This window comes from Dendrobates tinctorius, unplaced genomic scaffold (genome assembly GCF_039654945.1).
Source record: "Dendrobates tinctorius isolate UK_male_01 unplaced genomic scaffold, ASM3965494v1 ptg000070l, whole genome shotgun sequence".
Taxonomy (NCBI): Eukaryota; Metazoa; Chordata; class Amphibia; order Anura; family Dendrobatidae; genus Dendrobates; species Dendrobates tinctorius.
The window spans coordinates 8,246,364-8,259,451 of NW_027361738.1; positions in this window are offsets into that span (position 1 = coordinate 8,246,364).

A 13,088-nucleotide genomic window follows, 5' to 3' on the forward strand; every position below is an offset into this window, starting at 1 on the left:
TATAGCATTGTAAGAGGGTGAGATACAATTACCTCCTTGCCTCCCTGTGTTGATGTTTACTTGTTTTCCATGTGTTGATGTTTACATATGTGTTGATGTTTGCATATGTTAATGTTGGTAATGTCTATGATTAATATTTGTGGTACTGCTACATAGTAATATATATTATTGCTCACATTTATGGTACTGCCCCATTCATACATGTGTTACCATTCTTTGTAGAACTACATTATATTATGTTGTGTTGCTTTAGTGTAATACTGTATATAATATAATGTGATGATGTGTACTAATGCTCATGTGCAGTTTAGGGAAGTGAAGGGCATTCTTGTGGGACATTAGAGGAAGGCACTTTAGCACTATAGTTCTTATAGATAAGGGTAGTTGTAGTTCATATGTGGGCCACTAGATGGGGGGATAATAGTGTGCACTGTAAGTATAATTTTTAGGATGGTTATAGGGGGTTAAGTATAGGAGGAGCTGCCGGGTGGTAAAACAGGAGTTTCTAGGAAGTTAGGTCAGACAGGGACAGGGTGCCCAAGTGTCCACATGGGCTATAGGCCCGGACAGCTCGGCAGCCAAGTAACGTTAAATCGCTGCAGCCCACGTTATCCACGGCCACTGTGCATCATAGCAGTGAGCCAGAACAGGGAAGGAAAGATGTGGCGACTCATTGCCTGGGCGGATGCCTTTAGGGAAGGAGTTAGTTGGACTGAGGAGATGAAGGAAGTTGGAGCTTCGGCGAGATCAGTACAGATGGGCCGGATGCTTTACCAGAGGCAGCCAAACCTGGTGACTGATGATTTTGAGTCTGGGGCGAAACAGGCAGAAGGAATTGTCATCATGGCGAGGCTAGGCCAGGAAGGAACTGGGAAGCAGTCTAAGACGGTCCGGTCCGGGGGTGTGCTGCACAGTAGCGACAGCAAATCAGGAAAAGATAAGGAAACAAGTGAATTCCTTGAGGTGCCAACTGTGGACGTAACAGGTGAAGTAATTAGTAAAGAGAATGTTCACGTTATCCTGGACTGTGTCTCCATTATTGGGGGTTGCCTGAAAGAGGGACCATCATCGCCTAGGAACTGCCCATGGGGACCTGAATTTGGAGATGCAGGTACTCTGAGAAGAATGCAGTTTTTTGTAGGGGTAGGTTGGGACACAGATGCTGCAGTATCTCTGGTCACGACTACAGTCCTGGCCTCCCCTTACATTTGGCGTAGTCGACAGGATGCGACTACCTTGCAATGCAGAGAAACCGAAGAAAGAAATGATGATGAAGATGTGTGTTCGACTGCTGTGTCCCTGGAAGATGACCGGGAGGAAGAGCAAGTAGTTGCATCTGAAGAAGAATTTGTGAAAGAAACAATGGATTTGCCTACTACTGATTTTGTGACAACACTGGACTTGACTACTGAATTGCACTTGACCGATTGGAAAAGAAAATCTAACATTTCTACTGAGACCAAGATGGCGGCGGTGAGATTGGCGGGAGATGGTGGAGAAGAAGCAAACAACAACGAAAACCGTGTCCTTTGTGGGAGTTGCCGACGTCTCCTGGCACCAAAACCTGCCTGTCAGTATGCCCTAATCCGCTCCTGGTGGGTGCGGATGAAGAAGAGAAAATCTCGCCCTCTTCCCCTGACCAACAACGGATGGGAGCAGCTGGAGGTTGTCTCATCTGGGGATGGGTGGGGCTCAGAAGAGAATCCCGGAAGAAGCTGTACAGCACCATTTTGTGAACTTGAACCAGCCAAGATGCAGCACTCGTGCACCCATAGCTGCCAAGGCGTGGGCCGCATCGAATGGAGGTGGTGGCAAGAGAGAGCAAGACTCCAGCCTCCTGAGACCAGCAAGGAATCGGCGGAGGTCCCCATATGTCCGCCTGTGGAGTTGCCTCGGACACGGAGTATCCAGCTGACGGAGTTGCCACCTTTCCAGAGGAGGGATTCTTCACGTGCGGAACCAATGGTGCAGCATCAGACCCGAGGATTGGGTGAACCGGAGCCCCTACTCAGCAGGAACCGGAACTAGTGACTGCCAGGGAGGAACCGCGGCCGGAAGTCAAGAGCGAGCCGGCACTCCATTCATCCGCCAAAAGTGCAGGCGTCCCCATGGAGGGAGCCAATGATCCGGGGAGTGCTACAACCACCTTGGCCCCATCGGAGCGGGTGAGTATGCTCTCGCCCCCGACCCCGGAAGAAGGCTTTCCCCGCAAAATTCGCCCTGGAGGACGTCGTCCGCCCTTGTGTTCCCATGGGGGAGCCTGTCTTCTTGCCCCAGCCGTCGGAGGTTCGACCTACCTCCCATTCAGCTACAGTGCTGGGGGCCACACACTCCAACCCGGCAGCAGAGGTTCCCTTCCTTCCCCACTTCCAGGCAGGGCGCCTGTGTAGAAGGAGTGATCCATGATAAAAAGCTGCAGAAGAGGGTCTGGATGGAGCTGCGTCAGACTGGTGGGGGCGCTCTGGCATGGGCAGCGTACCAGTGGATGGTTGGTATACACCGACACTGACCGGGGCTACGGCTTCATCCGGGAAGATTGACCGAACGCCAAAGTGTACGTCAACGTGGCGTCTGTCAAATTTGGGAGATTGCTAAAAAAAGGAGACCAGGTCTCTTTCTTTAAGGAGGACTGTCCTTGCGGCTACTATGCATTTGCTGTTACCCAATATGACGAGGACGACATGGGGCTCTTCCCGGAGTCGGTGTAGGCCCAAATATCAGCCGGCACCTGGGGCTACTATGGTGCTGTTAGGCTGGCGGAACGCACCAAATAATATAGATGTTAATGAGGTGCCTTCGCAGCCTGGGGTCCACCGTGCAGCGATGGAAGCTGCTGCTAGACAATGGCGGATAGTAGCACGCTCGAGTTACCTCACCCGGAGTCTGCGCGGCAAACCCTGTTACTTCACAAGGTCGCACTAAAATATTGTGAGCGCAAGCGATGTGGTCACAGAACACTGCCCAGAGGCATGGAGTCAGAGTCCTTCTAGATCCACTTGCGCACAGAGCCGCTGCAGCGGCGCTAGAGAGTGATGCTAGGAAAGTGCTGTGCCCTGTTAGCTGTCACAGGGTGCAGCGGATAGACTCGTACCGCCCAGAGGCACGGGAGATATGGTGGCACTATGGCGCTAACCTTTGTGCTGGCTGGAGCACTGTGGCACATGCTTTGCCACCATGATGCGCTGACTCAGGCTGAACTAACCCTAACACATATGTATCAAAGGAAAGGGTTATTTAATGAGTAATTCACCAGTTACATGCATCCGTCATCACTCACACAAGTCTCAACAAAAGTCTATCTTAGCGCATGGCCGAGCGGCCATGCGAACCTTTTATAGCAGCGTCCTTCCGGGACCTTCTTGACCTTCCTGATGGTCCAATCCGAGCTGAGAATGACCTGAGCATGTGACCTCCAATCTCCAATGAAAGATCGTCCCACGGGCATGCTCAGTGGACTGACAGGAGGACTTAGTCCCTGGAGTGGCTCGCTGTTGACCAACATGCGTTGCTATAGCTGGACCAGAGGTGGCAGCAGGAAACAAACCTACAATGCTGGTACAATCAGAGCACTAGGATCGACGAGTCTGCTGAGCAGGCTCTACTGTGGCAGGAGAGGAATGGGAGACCGCCGGTGCAGCAACAGGAACCCGATGCCTAACATTACCCCCCCTCCTAGGGCCCCCTCCTCTGAGCCTCGCTATGCTCAAATGCCGCAATAAGGAGCAGCGCGTGGATGTTCTCCACTGGCTCCCAGGTCTGGACCATGACCCTTCCAATCTACCAAATAAAACTTTTTGCCCCACCTCACCTTGCATCCCACAATGGCATTGACCTCAAACTCATCCGAGACAGGTCTGATATCCCGGCAGATGACTCAGAGAACCGGGACATATGAACAGGCTTAAGGAGGGACACGTGGAAGGTGTCAGTGATAGCCAAGTGTGGTGGAAGGGCCAAGCGGTAGACCACTGGATTGATCTGCTCAAGGACCTTGAAGGGGCCAATGTAGTGTGGCGCAAACTTAGTGGACTCGACCTGCAGCCTGATATTATGGGCAGAGAGCCACACTAAGTCGCCAGGGGCAAAAGTCGGAGGGGGATGCCGATGCGTGTCGGCGAACGCCCTCATTCTCTCCTTAGAGGCCCGGATGGCATCCCGAGTGCGGTCCCAAATGTCCCGAGCCTCCACTGCCCAGTCTGCCACTCTGGAATCAGTGGACGACACTGGCATCGGGACAGGGACGCACGGATGCTGGCCATAGTTAAGGAGGAACGGGATCTGACCTGTGGAATCCGCTACAGCGTTGTTCAGGACAAATTCTGCCCACGGTATTAAGGATGCCCAGTCATCCTGCCTGGCCGAGACAAAATGTCGCAGGTATGTGACCAGGGTTTGGTTAGCTCTCTCAACCAACCCTTTCATCTCGGGGTACTAAGCAGACTGCAGAGCTCCCTCCAAAACCAAGACGCGAACTGGGGATCCCGGTCACTAACTATCTTGTCTGGCATACCCTACAAGCGAAACACGTGTTTTATGAACAACGCCACCAGACCTCGGGCAGAAGGCAGCCGCAAGAGTGGCACCAGGTGCACCATTTTAGAAAAATGATCGGTGACCACCCAGATGACCGTGCTGCCACTGGACTTGGGCAGACCGACCACGAAATCCATGCCGACCATCTTCCAGAGTCTGTAGGGGATAAAGTAGTCCGGTCGGTCTTTGCCTAGAGGACCTGTTCTGGGTGCAGGAAACGCATGCCCGAATGAACGCTCCCACGTCCAGAGCCATATGCAGCCACCAATATGTCCTTGCCAGGAGTTCCGTGGTCCGCTTCGTCCCAAAGTGACCGCCCACCCTAGACGAGTGAGCCCACGAAAGGACCTCTGGCTGCATGCGAGGAGGGACAAAAGTCTTGCCCGGCGGCACTGACTCGAGAGCGAGTGGAGCCACGGTCCTCAGACTCTCGGAGGGGACAATTAGCCAAAGCTCAGCCTCCTCCTTCGCTGACACCACGGAGCAAGAGAGGGCATCAGCCCGGACGTTCTTCTCACCAGACAGAAAATGCAGGGTGAAACAGAAACGGGAGAGGAAAAGTGACCATCTGGCCTGGCGAGAGTTCAGGCGCTGGGCCGTTTGCAAGTACACCAGATTTTTATGGTCGGTGTACACCTGAAAGGGAAACCGAGCTCCCTCCAGGAGATGTCTCCACTCAGAGAAGGCCAACTTCATTGCCAGCAGCTCCCTGTCCCCGATGGAGTAGTTTCTCTCCGCCGGTGAAAAGGTCCTGGAGAAGAAGAAGCAGGGATGCTTCCGACCTTGGGCATCCTTCTGAAAAAGGACTGCTCCAGTATTGACGGATGAGGCATCTACCTCTAGGATGAAGGGTTTATCCACATCGGGATGGTGGAGGATAGCAGCGCCAGCAAAGTGTGTCTTGATGGCGGAGAAAGCTTCGGAGACTTGTTCCGACCATACCTTGGGATTGGCTCCCTTTTTGGTGAGGGCGACCAAGGGAGCCACCAAGGTGGAGAAGTGGGGGATGAACTGGAGGTAGTAATTAACGAACCCAAAAAGCGCTGCACCGCCTTAAGGGATTGGGGTTCTTTCGAGTCCATTACCGCCTGCAATTTGGCAGGATCCATAGTCAAACCCTGGGCCGAGATGATATAGCCCTGGAACGGCAAGGTCTCCTGCTCAAATTGAGACTTCTCCAACTTGGCGTAGAGAGAGTTCGCTCTCAGGCAGTCGAAGACCTTGCAAACATCTCTCCGGTGGAAGGCCAAATCTGGAGAAAAGATAAGAATGTCATCCAGATAGACCACCACTGAGGAGGAGAGCATGTCTCGGAAGACATCATTCACAAAGTCTTGGAAGACGGCTGGGGCATTACAGAGGCCGAAGGGCATGACCAAATACTCATAGTGGCCATCCCCGGTGTTAAAGGCCATCTTCCATTTGTCCCCTTCGTGAATATGTATCAGGTTGTAAGCCCCCCATAGATCTAGCTTGGAGAAGATCCTCGCCCCACGCAACCTGTCGAACAACTCAGATCAGGGGAAGAGGGTATTTGTTCTTAACGGTTATAGCGTTAAGACCCCTGTAATTGATACAAGGACGCAGCTCTCCACTCTTCTGCACAAAGAATCCCGCCCCCACTGGTGACACCGCCTTCCTAATAAACCTTCTTGCCAGGTTCTCTCTGATATATTGTGACATTGCCTCCATCTCCGGGAGAGACAAGGGATACACGCGACCTCGAGGAGGCTCCTCACCTGGCAACAGATCTATAGGACAGTCGTAGGGGTGATGGGGCAGAAAGATTGGTTCATGCTTTTCACCGGGCCCATCCTGACCGGCCTGGTGGCGTGGATGAGGGTTAGGTGACCCCTCCTCAAGGGGGGGTACTGTTGTGAATTCTCTCTCTGGCTTCTCTCTGGTGATTACTGAAGGTAGTGGAGCTGGTCAGATTGACAGAGGGGTTGCGAGTTCTCTTTCTGGACTCCCTCTGGTGGTTACTGAAGGTAGTGGAGCTGATCTGATTGACAGAGGCTTGTCACCTGATAATGAGGAAGACGACTGGAGATCTGGGGTTTCTGATTTGGATTTAAGACAGCTGACTCCCTCTATCCCTGCTGGTGATTTTCTTCCTGTGCCTTCTGAGGTCTGATGTCTCCTGCTCTTTCCCTGCATGGTTCAGCTAAGTGGTTCATTTGTTATTCTGTTTGCATTTGATCTGGTTACTGCATGTGCCAGTTTGTTTTGTCCCCTGCTATATTGGTCTCTTTTTGCTTTGCTTTCAGAATATACCAGAGTGCTGATATAATGGGGGCGAAGTCGTGCGACTTCAGTGCTTTTTGTGCATCAGACAGGTTGAACTTTTTGCAGGGTTTTTTGCATGATTGCAGACAGTGTCTTTTCTTTCCTGTCCTGTTTAGTCAGTGTGGGTCCCATCGTTTGCTCAGTCTATTTTTTTGCCTGTGTTTGTGTTTTCATCTTGTCTTACCGACAATATATGTTTGGGGGCTATCTATTCCTTTGGGGTCTGCTCCGGGGTAGTTTAGATTTCCCTTTTCTTGCTTTAGGCTTAGTTAGCTCTCTGGCTGTGCCAAGGCGTCTAGGATCATCGTAGGCATGCTCCACAGCTACTGCTAGTTGTGTGGACAGGATCAGGGGTCTGCATCCGCTTAGTTACCAACCTCTCTGGTTTTCTGTGGCTTAGCTTGGGCCTGCTATCCTCCTCGGTGCCCATTCATAACAGCACTCCCTCACGCATCTACCCTAGCAGGACTTGCTCCAGCCAAGTATTCTCCCTGAGGACCACTCTGTGAGAAGAGTGGCAACGTAACCAGGGAACTCATATGAGAACCTGATCGATGCCCTCGGGCTTAATGAGGAGAGACAAGGTCTCGTGGTGGGACGGCGACAGCGATAGCCTAAGGGGAGCAGTCTGGTGTGTAATTTGGGAGGTCAGAGTCGAGCCATTTACCACCCTGATGGTAACGGGGTGAGGTAGTAGCACCAAAGGAACTGCATGCCATTGGGCAAAGGCAGAAGCTATAAAATTGCCCTCCGCCCCGGAGTCCACGCAGACCTCTACCTCCAAGGTGGATGCTCCACTCTTTAACGTCCCTTTAAAGGACAGTTTGGAGGAGAAAGCTCCAGTGTCTAGTAGACCTCCTCCAATTACCACTAGATGCGGGCATTTCCCGACCGCTGTGGGCACCTGTTGGCCAGGTGACCAGGCTGTCGACACTGGAAACAGAGGATGGAAGTATGCACCGAGTGGAACTTGTAGCCCGTGCAAGACACCGACATGGCCTCAGGAGGCATGATCCCCTGATCAGGAGGTTCCAGGGGTTTAGAAATGATGGGAGCCAACCTAACCCTCAATCTGGACTGGGAGCGCTCCATGCCACGCTTCGTGAAAAGGAGATCTATGTGGGTGGAGACGGTAATGAGCTCCTCCAGATTAACAGGGATCTCCCTGGTAGCCAGGGCATCCTTGATGTGCTCCGCCAAACCCCTCCAGAACACCGGAATGAGCACCTTGTCAGGCCTTTCCAGTTCAGAAGCCAGTGTCCGGAACCGGACAGTGTAATGGCTGACCGAAAAGGAACCCTGTGTCAGTGCTAACAACAGCAGCGCAGTGTCATGCGTGACCCATGGTCCCAGAAAAACCTGTTTCAGGGAGACCAGGCTGCTCGTCCGTCATTGCTAGCCAGACCCTGGCGCTAAGATAATGTTGGGCTGGCGGAACGCACCAAATAATATAGATGTTAATGAGGTGCCTTCGCAGCCTGGGGTCCACCGTGCAGTGATGGAAACTGCTGCTAGACAATGGCGGATAGTAGCACGCTCGGGTTACCTCACCCGGAGTGTGCAAGGCGAACCCTGTTATTTCACAGGTCGCACTAATATAATGTGAGCGCAAGCGATGTGGTCACAGAACTCTGCCCAGAGGGATTGAGTCAGAGTCATTCTAGACCCACTTGCGCACAGAGCTGCTGCAGCAGCGCTAGAGAGTGACGCTAGGAAAGTGCTATGCCCTGTTAGCTGTCACAGGGTGCAGCGGATAGACTCGTACCGCCCAGAGGCACGGGAGATATGGTGGCACTATGGAGCTAACCTTTGTGCTGGACTGGAGAACTGTGGCACATGCTTTGCCACCATGAGGCGCTGACTCAGGCTGAACTAACCCTAACACATACATATCAAAGGAAGGGGTTATTTAATGAGTCAGTCATCAGTTACATGCATCCGTCCTCACTCACACAAGTCTCAACAAAAGTCTATCTTAGTACATGGCCGAGCGAACCTTTTATAGCATCGTCCTTCCGGGACCTTCCTGATGGTCCAATCAGGACCTGAGCATGTGACCTCCGATCTCCAATGAGAGATCGTCCCACGGGCATGCTCAGTGGACTGACAGGAGGACTTAGTCCCTGGAGTGGCTCGCTGCTGACCAACATGCATTGCTATAGCTGGACCAGAGGTAGCAGCAGCAACCAAACCTACAATGCTGGTGCGAGCAGAGCGCTGGGATCGACAAGTCTGCTGAGCAGGCTCTACTGTGGCCGGAGAGGAATGGGAGAATACCGAAGGCAATGCTCGGGATTCCTGCTGTGCAGCGACAGGAACCCGACGCCTAACAGGTGCAGAGATGACGTCCAGAAAGAAAGAAACGACACGCGGAGCTTGCCGTTGAAGTTTATTGAAAAATGCTAACAGCAAGTCTAAAAGAAAAGGTGTGCATGTTGCACCATGTTTGATACGGGACTGTTTCGCATCCCCACAGGGCAGGGAGTCCTGTCATGCTCGACAAATTAAAGAGCCACGCGGCCTTTGACAAAGCGTTGTCCGTGTTATTTATGTTTTTTTGTGTGATTTTGGCCTAGAGAACTGCAAGCTAAGTGGATTGCATGGAGCCTATGGATTCTTTTTGTTTTGTTGGGCCCGTTGTGCCCACTCTGCTGGAAAAAAGGAGAGACTGTCTTCTTAACCAGAGACCACTCGAAAGACTGTACTCCCCTCAAAGGAAGGGGGGGCTCCTCTCCTTGAACTGCTGTCCCGCTTGTGGGAAGTGTAAATAAGTATTGCTCACTGCTTATGATGAAGATCTATAACCCCTGGAGGACTGGGAACCAGGAATGTTACCTGTGCATCATGAACTGTGGTGTGTGCTGGATATGGCTTAAATTAAGCCAAATGACTTGTGTTTTCTACATTTAGAAACATTTTAAAGTATGAATCATGCCTTGGTCGAGGACGACGAAGTTCAAAGAAAGGAACAGTATAAGGGGGTGAGATACAATTACCTCCTTGCCTCCCTTCCTCTAATTGTTTTCCATGTGTTGATGTTTACATATGCTAATGTTGGTAATGTCTATGATTAATATTTGTGGTACTGCTACATAGTAATACAGTATGTATTATCGCTCACATTTATAGTATTACCACATTCATACATGTGTTACCATTCTTTGTAGAACTATATTATATTATGTTGTGTTCCTTTTGTGTAATACTGTATATAATATAATGTGATGATGTGTACTGATGCTCATGTACAGTTTAGGGAAAGTGAAGGGCATTCTTATGAGACATTAGAGGAAGGCACTTTAGTACTATAGTTCTTATAGATAAGGGTAGTTGTTGTTCATTTGTGGGCCACTAGTGTGCACTGTAGGTATAGTTTATATGATGGTTATAGGGGGTTAAGTGTAGGAGGGGCTGCCGGGTGGTAAGACAGGAGTTTCTAGGAAGTTAGGTCAGATGGGGACAGGGTGCCCAAGTGTCCACATAGGCTATAGGCCCAGACAGCTCGGCAGCCACGTAACATTAAATCGCTGCAGCCCACGTTATCCACAGCCACCGTGCATCATAGCAGTGGGCCAGAACAGGGAAGGAAAGATGTGGCGACTTACTGCCTGGGCACATGCCTTTAGGGCAGGAGTCGGTTGGACTGAGGAGATTAAGGAAGTTGGAGCTTCAACGATATTGTTACAGATGGGCCGGATGCTTTACCAGAGGCAGCCAAACCTGGTTACTGATGATTTTGAGTCTGGGGCGAAAAAGGCAGATGGAATTGTCATCATGGCGAGGCTAAGCCAGGAAGGAACTGCGGAGCAGTCTAAGATGGTCCGGTCCGGGCGTCTACTGCACAGAAACGACAGCAAATCAGGGAAAGATAAGGAAACAAGTGAATTCCTTGATATGCCAACTGTGGATGTAACGGGTGAAGTATTTAGTAAAGAGAATGTTCAAGTTATCATGGACTGTGTCTCCATTATTGGGGGTCGCCTGAAAGAGGGACCGTCTTCGCCTGTGAACTGCCCAGGAGGACCTGAATTTGGAGATGCAGGTACGCTGAGAAGAAAAATACAGTTAATAATAATAATAATCTTTATTTATATAGCGCCAACATATTCCGCAGCGCTTTACAGTTTAACAGCTTCAAAACACAAGTCATAAGTAACAACGTTAACAATACAACAATTAAAGCAAAATAAGACGACCCTGCTCGTGAGAGCTTACAATCTACAATGAGGTGGGGGAGATACAAAGTACAGGTGTGTATTTACAATGGTGTTCCAGCCATCTTGAGGGAGTGAGGGATGGATGGAGATAGTGAATGGGCTACACATGCACACTTACACATAGAATGACTTTGATTAGTGAATGTGATAGGCCGCTCTGAACAATTGTGTTTTCAGGGAGCGCCTGAAGCTATGCAAATTGTGGATAGTCCTAATTTATTGGGTTAGAGCATTCCAGAGGGTTGGCGCAGCGCGGGAGAAGTCTTGGTGTCGGGAGTGGGAGGTACGGATTAGTGCAGAGGTTAGTCAAAAGTCGTTTGCAGAGTGCAGCGGTCAGTTAGGCCGATAGACAGTAATGAGGGAGGAAATGTAGGGGGGTGCTGCACTGTGGAGAGCTTTGTGGGTGAGAAGAAGTACTTTGAATTGGATCCTATAATGAATGGGCAGCCAATGTAACGACTGGTGAAGAGCGGAGGTGTCCGAGGACCGATTAGCCAGATAGATGACCCTGGCTGCTGCAATAAGTATGGACTGGAGAGGGGATAGTCGAGTACGGGGAGGCCAATTAATAGAGCATTGCGGTAATCCAAGTGGGAGTGGATCAATGCTACACTGAGGGTTTTTGTTGTTTCCATGGTGAGAAAAGGGCGGATTTTAGAGATGTTCTTTAGGTATAAGTGGCAAGAGCGGGCAAGAGATTGTATATGGCATGTGAAGGAGAGATTGGTGTCAAACATAACACCCAGACAACGCGCCTGCTGCCGGGGTGTTATTTTGGTGCCACCCACGAAGAGGGAAATGTCAGATTTAGGGAAGTTAGTAGACAGCGGGAGCAGAAGAAGTTCAGTTTTGGAGAGGTTGAGTTTCAGATAAAGAGCGGACATGATGTTGGAGACTGCGGACAGACAGTCACTGGCATTCTGTAGTACAGCGGGAGTAAGGTCGGGGAATGACGTATATACAGTAGTTGTGTGTCATCAGCTTAAAGATGATACTGAAAGCCAAATCTGCTGATGGTCTGTCCAACTGGGGCTGTGTAGAGAGAGAAGTGAAGGGGGCCAAGGACTGAGCCCTGAGGTACCCCAACAACGAGAGGAAGAGGAGATGACGTGGAGCTTGAGAACAAAACACTGAAGGAGTGGTCAGAAAGATAGGAAGAGAACCAGGAGAGAGCAGTGCCCTTAATGCCTAGTGACTGGAGCCTAGAGAGTAGGAGATGGTGGTCAACAGTGTCGAAAGCGGCAGATAGGTCGAGAAGAATGAGCAGAGAGTGGTGACCATTACGTTTTGCTGTCAGAAGGTCACTTGTCACTTTGATGAGTGTAGTTTCAGTCGAATGTAGGGGGCGGAAGCCGGACTGTGAAGGGTCTAGAAGGGAGTGAGTGGAGAGGTATCGGGTAAGGTGGGAGTAAACTAGGCGCTCCACAAGTTTAGAGATGAAGGAGAGATTGGAGACTGGTCTGTAGTTGTTTGTGCAGGATGGGTCGAGAGCGGTTTTCTTTAGTAATGGAGTAACGATGCCGTGTTTGAAGTAGGATGGGAAAATGCCCGAGGATAGGGAGAGATTAAAGATTGCAGTTAGGTGAGTTGTGATGACTGGAGAGACTGGAGGAGATGTGAGGGAATTGGGTCAGTAGTGCATGTGGTCGGACGAGAGGAAGAGAGGAGTCTGGAGACTTCTTCTGTGATGGGATCAAATGTGGAAAGTGAGCCAGGGGAAATGCAGGAAGGGATGGGAGTCACAGCACTTGGTGGTTGGGAGCAGATTTCCTGACGGATATTATCTATTTTTTCTGTAAAGTGGGAGGCCAGGTCATCAGCACAAATGTCTGTGATAGGGACTTGTGATTTTGGCCTGAGGAGGGAGTGAAAGGTGTCAAAAAGTTTCTTGAGGTTGTTGGCTAGTGAGGAGATCAGGGTGGTGAAGTAGGTCTGTTTGGCGAGGTGAAGGGCGGCGTTATAGATTCTTAACATAAATTTGAAGTGGATGAAATCTTCGGGTGTGTGGGTTTTTCTCCATAGGTGTTCAGCACTCCTTGAGCATCGCTTCTT